General features: G+C 35.5%; 1 long non-coding RNA gene across 1 annotated transcript in view; it reads left to right on the top strand.

Annotated features, from left to right (window-relative positions):
- The window catches only part of LOC142056073 (uncharacterized), a 109,940-nt gene that overhangs the window by 29,595 nt on the left and 67,931 nt on the right, over positions 1-12,414 (top strand). Inside the window, exons 2-3 of the long non-coding RNA XR_012660202.1 lie at positions 10,387-10,462; positions 11,435-11,502. This is a non-coding gene — a long non-coding RNA (uncharacterized LOC142056073). The remainder of the gene's footprint in view (positions 1-10,386; positions 10,463-11,434; positions 11,503-12,414) is intronic.

Raw genomic sequence — 12,414 nt, 5'->3', positions numbered from 1 at the left:
CCTTCAGGCTCTCCAGAATTCATAGGCAGATGCTGGCCCTGCTTATTCAGTCTCCAGCTCAAAGTCTGGGTGACTGGCTCAAACCAGATGCTGGTCTCTTTCTGGCTAGTCTGGTTAAAGCTTGCTGTAGTGAATCACATGCACCTGTACAAATAGAGAACAGAGGCAGTTGTGATAGAAATTGGCTAGCATTAAAGCTTAACAGCTGGTATAGACTGAGCTGGCTGGGTGTGGGGCTTGGTCAGGTAACTGTGCTGACCAGCAGCTTTATTAGGTGTAACATTTCACCTTTTATCTTTCTTCTCTCAATTTTCCCATGCTTGTTCCTTACTCATTCACCGCCATTTCTCCTCTCCCTGTCTCTGGCTCTTCTTCTAAACACTCTATAATAAGTTATACACAGCTCTATAATCACCTTAACGTTAGTCTTCCTTATCTCTGGTTTTTGGGATTTCTGTATCTATCTGTGGTTTATTACTTGTCTGTCTCTTGCCTTTGGTTTCTATGATCATAAATAAGATATCCTTATGCCTCAGATATATATGTACCCTTACATTCCCCATATCCTTACAGTTAAACATACAGATGTGTCAGTGAGTGTTCAGAAGAGGAAAATCTATAGTGAGGTAATGAATTAAAATAGTTAGAGTTACAAAGAAAGATTAAAGATAACATCTGCATTGCTTGAATACAGTTCCAACTTTTGAGCTGTCCTTAATGATGTTATTCCCTTCCCAGTAGTACTAATATAAAACTGCATACTTTTTGTGGACTGTAGTCTGAATTTCTATATCTTAACAGTCTCAGAAAGCTCAAGGATTAAGTTTTTACATTAAAATTTATGAAACCAATTAAAATGATGCAGTAATGTATTTTTACCTTCCCTGACCCTTAATGCTATATCAACAGTACCTATTATTTCCCTGTCTTGCCTGTTTTAGGGATCTGTCTAACCATCTACTAAGTGACATGTGCATTTCCTTTAGCTGTCATAATACCACCTGTGGTAACTCTGCAGCCCTAATATTTCATTACTGATTATAATATTGGACTTTCAGTATTGTATGGTTTTACATTTTTAGCATTTCCGTGAGGATGATTGGATGTTCTTGTAGTCTTATAACTTCCTATGAAAAGTAATAAGTTTCAAAAGAGGGTTGAGGAAATTCAGGTGCAATCATCACATTATAATAATATAAATCTAGAAGCCTTACTGGCACCTTAGTTTTTCACAACAGACCTGTCCATTTATTTGAATAACAAGAGCAGAGAGTTATAACATTAAACAACAATTATAAAGAAAACTCTATATATGGATTTTTAGTAGTCATGTAATTCTCCTCTTCTATGGTGCAAACCAGTATTGGCTGAAAGCTGGAATAAAACTTTCCCTCGAGACAAGGTATCTCATAACTGCCTATTGCTTTGTCTTCGCCTGATATTACTGCATACTTCTAAAGTGGTGAGCCCAGGCCACCTGATGTATGTTAATATCCCTAGATTGTTGCCTAAGGCACCCTTAAGACTCTTTCACATTATTGCTATGTCACAAAAGACAGCCAGTAATCAGGCTCTGTTATGATTATGGAAATGACCAGTGCAATAGGTAAAAGTTAAATATAAAATAAGCCAATACCTCTTTTCTTTAAGGAGGAATTATGGGAACTACTTTAGGGAAAATAACTAATGAAGGTCTAGCTCCACTGCTGCAGTCAAAGCACTGCCTGAGGAGCCAGTCAACTATTTTTTCTTTTGTCTTCTGAAAATGGGGCTGGGAGAGGGTAGGCACGGCATCCATCTTCGTAACGGAGAGCATTTAGATAGCTTTGTTTTCTAAAATGTACGTTGCTTTTAATCTTTATTTTTCAAGTGATTAGAAGCTTCTTGTTCTATCAAATTCATTTAATTAAATGTATTTTTCCTCCCATTGTTTTGTAGCATTAAGCCTCTGGAGTTTGTTTTACAGAGTTAATACACTGCAAATTGAATTTTTTGATCATTGCTCCTAGTATGGAGTTTCTTGCCTAGTGGGGAATTGTGTGTATGCAGGTAAGTACGTTGCAAAAGGGCCTTTTGTCATTGAATAGCTTTTCATCAATAATTTTCCCTCGTAAAATGGAATGCTTCTCTACAGTTTTAATTTGGATACTCTTAGAGGTAGAAAGTCTCTTTATTTACTGTCACTTTGTGACGTTTTGTGCAAGAAACAAATATTAAAAGCCTACCTGCTGTTAGATTTTGATAAAAAATGACTAATATAAACACAATTTTCCTTTCTGGTTTTCCTTGCTTGTTTTCCTTATGCACACTTCTATCATCCTATAGAACTTGAACGTAACTCTGAGTATTTATTACCCTAGCGGGCCAGAATTGCCCATACAAAAAAAAAAAAAGTATTTCTGGAAATAAATGATGCAAAGACTTTTTAACACCACAGTGTTTGAAGAATTTGAAGTAAATGCACAAATATCTGATATTTCATTTCTTTTGAAAAGGAAACGTTATAGAAACACAAAAGTAATCGTGGTGCATAGCAAATGCCCAGAATTTTTTCTTGTGTTTGTAAAAGCTCTTATGTGCCCAAACTAACTATTACTTGTCATGTCTTCAGACTTCTCACACGGGAGGCCTACCAGGTACAAAAGGAATTGGAATGTGAACGAAACAGCTTTGTGTGTCTTGATAACATGGGGTAATGACCAAGTGAAGGTATTTGCAATTACAATGGATACCAATAGAAATAGATGATATGAGAATGCTTTAAAGATATATTTTTTAAAAAATTCTCTATGACTCAATATGATTTCTGCAACCTGTGAGTGTATAACTGGTGCCCCATTGCTCTACCACAAAACCTTCCAACTTCTTTTAACCTATTATAAACTAGGTTTGTGCTTTCAGCAGTTATATGTATTTATAATATTATGCTGTTTTGGAACAGTCAATCAAGTAATACAGAAGGTAGTCCAGAAAAATGGGGTGAGTGGTGTTGGAAAAACTGAGAAATTAAATACAAATACGATGCAAAAACATAGTTAGTTAATTCATTAGTTGATTGTAAAGAATAAGTGGCATGCTTTTTTTGAGTGAGAATATTAATAGAATTAATGAGATAATTAGCTGGAGTTTAGGAATGTTAACGTTTGTAAAATTTAGCTGAACATCTTTCAATACATGAAATAGAATGTTACAAAATATTTTTGAAGTTTGATTACAATGTACATCCACCTGACTATGTAGTGATTGGTCTTTTAATATTATTATTGCAAATTTCTGTTTTTATGAAAAAACCAATGTGGTGATGATTGTTTAGGATAAAAGATTTACTTACAAAAGAGTTTGTGGTATATGTAGCATTTAACAAGTTGATAAAGGACTTAAAGTTGTTTTTTTTCTCCTCAGTTTATTAAACATAGGAAGTCCTTTTTCTTCAAAGTTTTGGTTTTTTAATTACTTTCATCAAATACCCGAGCGTGAAATATTAATGTTGTGTGGAATACTTTCTCTCCCATATTTCTGTCTGCACTGCAACAGAAGGTAAGATAGTGATAATTTAGTCCTCATCTTTGGATTCAGGTCAGACTTTGCGTTTGCAAAAGTTTGTTGTATTGCTGTTATAGTGTAATTACAAGAACATTACTGTACCGCATATTGTCTAGACACTAACAAAGACACTGCTTTTGTCCTTAAAGATTTTATCACTCAATAGGTAAAGCACTTTACTCATATGTGTTGCAAAGAACTGGAAAGAACCACCTCGGTCATCAGGTTCAGAATCTTGCTAACAACTATATTTAAAAAAAGTCCACAAGAACTCTTTGCCCCTACACAAAAATAATTCTCTTTAGTACTTGTAACTATTTCACTGGTGGTGCAATGTATTTACCAGTTCTTAGCACTGTTCCATATTTTTCACTGCAGTAAAGGTCAGTATTGTGTTGGAAACAATATTAGTGACTGGCTGAGGGACAAGGTGTCATCTCTCTGACCTGCTTGGAGAGGAAATTCCAGTTTTGCTTTAAAAAAAATGATTTTAGATGTAAATCTCTTAGAATTTGAAAGTTTGAGAACTTGACACACAAATTATTAGATTGGGTGTGACTTATGCATATTTGAAGATGGCTAATCCAAAGAACAAATGGAAAAAAGTAATGGAGTTACAGATCTAGTGATGTTCATTCTACTTAAAAAAGCTTTACTTCTGTAAATCCATAGACATGAGTGGAAAATCAGGCCCTTTTTGTAAAAGGAATAAATGAAGAGGGTACTGAAAACTTATTTTTTTAATTTTTAAAGACCTTCTTAACAGTTTTTTGTATCACATAGTAACCTTCAAGAAAAATACATCATCATGAAGTAGACTGGATTTATTTTATACACATACAAAAATTATTACAGTATGTTATAAATTAATGGAAAAACTACATAAACTTATTTATGTAATATATATTTTTTAGAAGGAACACTTGCACAAAAACAAACTTCATTTTTTACTGCTGTTTTTCTGCCCCTAAAATCCTTAATGCCTTTGTTTGTGCTGCAGAGGGACTTTCAGGTCAATCAGATGGTACAAAAATGTATATCTTTCACATGGAAATTCTGATAAACTCAAAAGAAACTGGGCAGTTTTTATCTGAAATTCTCTCACCAGAATATCAAAAAAGGAAGTTACACAAGGCATTCTTTCTAAGGAAAATGTCAATTTAAGTGCATTCCTGGAGGTGTAGGCGTTCTGTGAAACTTACGGACCAAAGACTTACCGATTCTCTTGTTTCATTAAAAACCTTTCATAAGTCTGTATAGTAACTCCTGAGTGTTCTTCTCCTGCTCATTACTTGCATTTGGAGTTATAAAAAGCCTCTATGATGGGATAAAGCTAGCTTCTACAGTACTATAGAGACGTTTGCTCTGCTTTAGGAAAAACACAAAGGGGTTTTTCAGTTATGTTTTGTAGGCTACAATAGTGCTACTAGTAACATGGCTAATTTTATTTATCCTGAGTCTTCCAGGACCTGTTAAATGTGCCATGCAACAGAAGAAATGAAAGAGTTCAGCAAAAATATTGGCCATCTAATATCCTAATCCAGCAACCTTTCACGTTTATTTGTATTTTTTTATCTTTTTTCAGCTGTGTTTGAGTACTCATATAAACAGTTACACATGTGAATGATCATTCTTATAGCATGCTCCTAAACTTCTTTCAAAGATCTTTCAAGTCAATGGAAATACTATCCAAAAATACCTAGATTAAATCCTTCTTTTCTCTTGCTGCTTCAGACCAGTCACAGGTGAGCCTGGCTGGTGAGAGGTTCTGTCTGGTTCTGGAGAGTCAGTTCTATGCTTTGAGGAGCTTTGGGATGCCTGAAGCTCACATTGGCTTTCATCAAATTGAAGGCATCTTAACTTGTATGACCTTGTTTTAAGGATAATTTCATAAGAATTGGCAAAATATTGGAGATAAACAGAAATGTTCTTGTACATTTCATGAAGAATATAGAAGTCCTTCATAAGGTATAACATCTAGTAATAGTTACTTCCAGTGGCTGCAGTCTGTTGAAATGACTACATCGGTAATAGTCTGTTCACTGTCTTTCAGTGTTACTGCACAGATACCTATGTTTGTTAGAGCAGCAGAATAGAACACTGTTTCAAGCATTATCATTAATGGTACATGTGCTGGTTTTGGCTGGGATAGAGTTTATTTTCTTCATGGTAGCTGTTATGGCCTATGTATTGGTTTTGTGCTGGAAACAGTGTTGATAACACAGGGATGTCTTTTGTCACTGCAGAGCAGGGCTTACACAGAGTCAATGCCTTTTCTGCTTCTCACCCCACCAGCGAGCAGGCTGGGGGGGCACAAGGTGTTGGGAGGGGACACGGCTGGGACAGCTGACCCCAAATGACCCAAGGGATGTCCCACACCATATGATGTCATGCCCAGCATATAAAGCTGGGGGAAGAAGACTGAAAGGGGGCGACATTCCGAGTAATGGTGTTTGTCTTCTTCAAGTAACCGTTACGCCTGATGGAGCCCTGCTTTCCTGGAGATGGCTGAACACATGCCTGCCCATGGGAAGGAGCGAATAAACTCCTTGCTTTGCTTTGCTTGCATGCACAGCTTTTGCTTTACCTATTAAACTGTCTTTATCTCAACCTATGAGTTTTCTCACTTTTACAGTTCCAATTCTCTCCCCCATCTCACCAGGGCAGAGGGAGTGAGCGAGCAGCTGTGTGGGGCTTAGTTGCCAGCTGGGGTTAAACCATGACATTACAACACAAAGTTTTCCAGGATTCAGTAATGAAGTTAATCTGTGAAGTGTCATGCAGACACCAAAAACGGAAATAGATAAGACTGCTATTGCAGGTACCAAAAATGAAACCCTTCTGAAAAGCTTGCTGGCAACTCTGAGCAAATAAAGGACAAAAAGAGAGGAAATGGGAAAGGGGCAAAACTAATCAGTTTATAGTGTTGAAACAGGGAAAGTATGTGTGAATGAAGCTGGGAAATGGGAATTTGACAACATATGGCTTGAAGAATGTAGGTTTGTTTCAGAAATGATTATACGTTATTCAAGATATAGAATAAGTTTTGTCAGAATAGGAGGGTAGATGTAAAAGAATACTGTCAGTCTGCTAGGTAGGGGCTAAGCTATTATCAGGAAGAAGGAAAGGTGTTCAATAGGGAATGCTATGAATGAATAAGCAAACTATCTCTACTGAAACAGTTGAAGATTTATTTCAGAAAATATTTGAAGGTAACCAAATACATACAGCTTCATGAGTTTTTTGTTTGAAAGCATTTCAGGAAACTGAAAGAAGCTTATATGGGGTAGCTGGGAAGAGAAATGCTGTGCAGGACACTCTCTTTTTCAGATGGAGGTTTCTGGCAGTCTACTGCTAACAAGCCTCCTTCAAGTGTGTCTTACCTGTGGAGTGGGGTATCCAAGATGAGAAATGACCACCTCTGAGGGGAGGGGAAGGTGGGTTACTTTTTTTCCCCAATGGTGATATACAATTTATTTATTGACAAAATATTTAAAACAGTAGTAGTTCTATATAAGCCTACCAATGGTGCTCATTTAGGCAGAAAGCCAGCATAAGACATCCTTTTGGTGAAATGCCCATTGAGTAAGGGAAGCTTTTTAATTCATTGAATAGGTATAATCCATTTTGATTTTTAAATAAACTTCAGAATAATACTTTCTGAAGCCGAACAGATCTTAATTTAACAGGAGCTCTCAAAAGTTAAAAAAAAAAAACCAAAACCCAAACAAAAAAATTCCCACCCAGCACTTTGCCAGCAACACTTAGTTTTTCTACAAAAAGCAAAGTAGTTTGTAAATAAATTTCTTTTCTCTAGACTCGAGTGTGCTCTCATTTTATTTGTCTTCAGTAAATTAATTAAATTCCTAGTAGAGGAATGTCTGGGCTTCAGGTTTATGTTTCAGTATGCCAACAGGATATGATTTTTTTTTAGAGAGTATCCCACATAGTTCTATAGCTCTACAGAATCTTCTATTGTTCTAAAGTACTATCCTACTATCCTACAAGTTTGTCCACCAAAATAGATCAGAGTCGCTCTGTCCTAAAAGATTTGAAAGAACTTGACAATAGTTAAAATTTTTAAACAAAAATTTTTGTAGAAACTTGATAACCAGAAAACCTTGCATGTTGTTTTCTTTTCAAGCAAGAGAGACAAAAAAGCACCTGAAAGGAAAAATTCTGTGTACTGGCTTAAAGACGGACAGCAGTGCAGTGCTTCTGTAAGAGGCAAAGGGTTGACTGTAGTCTGAGTTTACCTTCAGTTTGTTGGGCTGTTGTTGAAAACAGTAAGATATTTTTTACTGCTATTGTTTTAAATATTTCAAAACCCGTTGACTCCTTCCTGCTTTGCCCTGAGTAGAGAAGGGGGTGAGCCTCCACTTCCAAAAACAGGAGGAAAGGGCAGAACAGAGTCACACACTGTACTTTATCACAGCTATGTAGGGAAGCAATGAGAAGAACTTTTGTGCCTTTGTGCACGCTTCCCTTCCTCATTTCATCAAGCTTAGAAAAAAATTCTCTTGTCTACTTTCAATTTTCCTTTTTCTACTCTGGTGCCTTTTTTTCATTTGTACCTTCTATTCACCTTTAAAGCAAATAAAAAAGAAAGGGAAGGAAAATGTGAGAAAATGGCAACTGTCATGTTTTAATTCAGAGGAGGTGACAAACTAAAATATTCCTCTCACGTAGGTGCTTTTTGTTTGTGTTAATGTCCTTGTTAAAAACAACTTAGGGTGGGGTGGGGAATTGTTTGTTTTTAAGTTTTCTTGTAGTCCAGTCTAAGACGATGTTCTGGGAAGTTGCGTGTACCGTAGACTCTCTATTTGATATCAGATTAAGTAAAGTGATAAAGGTGAATTCATCTTTTATTTATGCAAATTGAATTTGTTTATTTTATTATTTTTGAAAGTGATGCAACACAACAAATCAGAACTCCATTATGCAACACAGTAGGTTTATTACCTTCTATGTCAGAATTAAAACAATATTGTTGTTTGTATTTTTAAAAAGATTACTGGAAGCAATACATAAATTTGTACATTTTGAAATAGTATCTGAGCAGTTGGGATATTCAGAGATAATGAGTATCATGTAGAAGTGTCTTTGCTTCAGTTCAGTGACTTAACATGTAGGGTTAACTCTTGGTCTTACACTCTTGTCTAGAACTCCTTTTTTTGAGTAATAACACAATACACTTTAGGATGTGGATTCGGATTGTTTTATGAAATGCAATTTTCTAATGGGTGTATTCAAAGGTTTCTTTTTTACTTGTTATTTTGTTTAGATTTTCTTTTAATAAAAAACTCCAGCTCACAATGATTCTCTATCTTGGTGTCTTTTACTGAATTTAGGTTATTTCCTGAAACCTGACACTCTATAGCTGGATGTCTGATGTGCCAGGTGATTCAAAGGATTTTTATAGGAGCTTTGACTCTTTGAATGCTTTTTTGATTGGTTCCTGTCTTGACTTTAGGGCTAAAATGTTTTCTTCATGCTTAATACTGCTGTTCAGTAATGCATTCCACTGCAAAAAAAAAAAGGTTTTAAAATTTTCAAATTTAATAAAGACTGCTTTTGAATGTTCAGTTTACTAATAAGCACAATTAAGACTGTAACCAATGAGCAGCTACTGTTCTTCAAATCATATAGTCAGGTCTCAAAAGACATTCAGCAAGCTCAGGAAAACTTTTTAGATCTTATTTCAGTTTCTTTTTAAAGAATATGCAGCTACAAAGGTCTCCCATGGTGTATGATATCCATGAAGTGTGATAAAAAACCCAACTTATTTACTTACTTTCAACACTAACTTTTAATAAGCTTTTAATCTACATGCTGGAGCAATATGGACCACTAGAAGGAGGGAGAGCTCCAGTTTGTAAGTGGATGCAACACAGAAACCATTATCTTAAATGAAAGTTTTAACTAGATCTTTAACTGTAGGTTAGTAGCCTTTTTGTATTACATCAATTAATATTAAATTATTGCATTGTTATGACATGAAGAGGTTTATTCTATTAGGAGTAGTGAACTCTTTGGTTATTCTGAATGTAGCCCACATAATGGCCATCACCTTTGTTTTAATTCATGTTTCTGTGCTCTCTGTTTACTGCTGATGTTCTCCTGATTTTTGTTTTGTAATGCCATGTGTGTAATTACTGTGAAGACTACATGGGATTTTTTTGAACTTTAAGGAAGAAGTGAGCAGAGGATTTTGTTTGGTTGGTGGTTCTTTGGGGGGTTTTTTGGTTTGGGGTTTTTTTTTGGTGTTTTGGTTTTGTTTGTTTTTTTTTTTTTTAAAAAAGCCTTGGGCATTCTAATGCTGTTAACCACACATCATTGAAAAGTGCATGAAATACACTGTGCTTGCACATGCAAAGCCTTTAGTTCACATTCATAGAGATGTTCATTAAAATAGCAGAGTTATTGCATTTATTGCTTAACAGTATCTCTAGAGAATGTGGTATATGATCGCAGTAGTTGTCATCTTAAATGGTCCTGAAATGGTGGACTTCTTAGCTCAGCACTTTATTGGACAAAAAAAAATGTACAAATTACCTAGGAAACCTGGTTGGGACCCGAGGTGTGAGGTATCATGCTGATCTTACCTGAAAATATTAATGTAAAATGTAGATATAAACAGGACAAATGCATATTATATATTCAAAGCTATTTATATAGCTTTGGCTTAAGTTGCAGGGAGGGGGAAAGCTGTAGACTTGATGCTTGCCATGGTTACAGGAGGATGCTAATTCTCGTTCATTGGAGGAAGAACGGTTATCCTGGGGATTGTATTCTGCTAAGAAAAGTATATTAAGAATTCTAAGGGATTATTTTCTTTCACAGAATTCATGTAATCTCTCTTAATATAAATGGAAATCTTGGCCGTCTGTATTAATGGAAGAGCATATTCCTAAAGCAGGTAATTTGTTTTTCGGTTGTTTTGGTCGTGTGTGTCCGTCTGTCCCCCCCCCCCCATGTCTCAAGGCAAACTAGCCTGAACCATAATTTAAAAATTTATTTGATAGAATTCCCCACACTAATACTAGAGAAGTAAAAGTACAGAGTGGATTATTAAGAAATTTAAATAAAATTCAACTTTGGTTGTATTCTGTATTGCTAATATTACTGCAGTATGACCTTCATCATTGCTTGAATTGGTACTATTTTCATATATGCAAAAAAAAAAAAACAGGCTTTGACTTTGCACTGGTCCAAAAGCCTAAAAATATACCGTGAATGATTTAGAAAAATGGGACACTAAAAGAATGGGAAGGAAGAGGAGACGGGTATATGGGGGTTGGGGTGTAGAAGGGAGTGAGACTACTGTTTGGATAGTCTAAGCAAGCTTGATTATAATGCACTTCTCTATGATAATATATGGCTTTGTGGAGGTGACTTGCTTTAGAATTTTTGCAAATACTTTTTTTGCAACCAACCTTCAAATTAACAATTTTTATGGATTTTAATGCTAGCATGCTTCAAGTTTAACCCTTCTTAGATTACATATTATACAGTAGTCACAGATCATGAAAATATTTCTGGAAATATACACTGGGTCTGAAAGGAAGCATTCCTTTTAAAAAAGCTTGAGAAAGGATTGACCTCAAAGACATTTGGGGAAGATTGGATGTAACTAGAATTCAAGAGCAGGCAGGAGAGTAAACATGGTAGTAGTGCAATTGGAAGCAGAAAAGCAACACAATGTAATGTAATACCCACAGTGGTGGGTATATTACAAAATTTACTTGAAATCAATGTATTTTTAGGCAGAACACACTTTCTTCTTCATATCTTACGTGTGTATAGCAGTATTTTATGCAATTGTAGAAAACTAATGTAGGTAAAAATGTGTAAGAAAACTGCCTAAAAGAACCCTGCTTAATTGTTTTAGGCTGGATCTCATACCAAGTCCAAAGCTGAACCCTGGAAAATACAGATATATACAACAATCCTATTTTGGTAAGACATGAAACTGGCTCTTATTAAGCACCTGATTTGTTTGAAAGTGATAGCATGCCCTGCCTCCTATGGACTAGGGTGTTTTAGTCTCCTGTTGTTACTCTTCAGCCTTATTTTTCCTCTAGTGAAAACCTCCACCTCCCAAGAAAACAATACCAAGTGGAAGCAGAGCACATTAGAATGAATCCCATTAAATATAACCTCAGGTTGTGTGCTTCAAACGAGATGGGTTTTCCAACCCATCATTAACGCATGCTATGACTTAGATCAACATAATGAGTAGCAGTGCCGGAGGCTGTGTCTATCCTAATACAACAGTGTTGGTCTAAATGTTTTTGTAGTGTTCTCATTGAATCTGGCAACTAAAGGAGTATAAATAAGAGGTAATAAGAATTATACATTAATTCTCCTTCTTTGTTTAATGCAAACTAAAGCTAGTTAGGTGATGATTCAAATTAAGTCAGTTTGTATATGTTTGGGAAAAATGTATATTTTTTTTTACCTGTGCAAGTGTGCTTTATCATTCTAGCAGAAGTTCTTTTTGGTATTTGTTATCATGTATTATGAAAATTGTTTGGGGTCTCATTATATAAAACCAGCTTCTATTAAATGGATGTATGTATGCACACGTGTGTGCACATAGATAAACTCATTCTGAGGATGCTTGAAAAATAATCTAGGATTTGATGCAGTGCTACCATTTTGTTCCTCAGTCCAGTTCAGAGCTTACATTGTTTGGGATAAATGGAGAACAAATAATTCTGGTTTAATATTCGTGGTAAGTTATTTGAGTGCAATCAAAATAATAAAACTGATGATGTTTAAACTGTTTTTTAAATCAGTCTGATAAATAGCTTAATTACCAGCAAAGGTAGCATGCAAGGTATGACAATGGAGACTATAAGAAGCCCA

The sequence above is a fragment of the Phalacrocorax aristotelis genome, chromosome 4, assembly GCF_949628215.1.
Source record: "Phalacrocorax aristotelis chromosome 4, bGulAri2.1, whole genome shotgun sequence".
In the NCBI taxonomy this organism is placed as follows: domain Eukaryota; kingdom Metazoa; phylum Chordata; class Aves; order Suliformes; family Phalacrocoracidae; genus Phalacrocorax; species Phalacrocorax aristotelis.
This window is presented reverse-complemented; position numbering and strand designations above follow the sequence as displayed.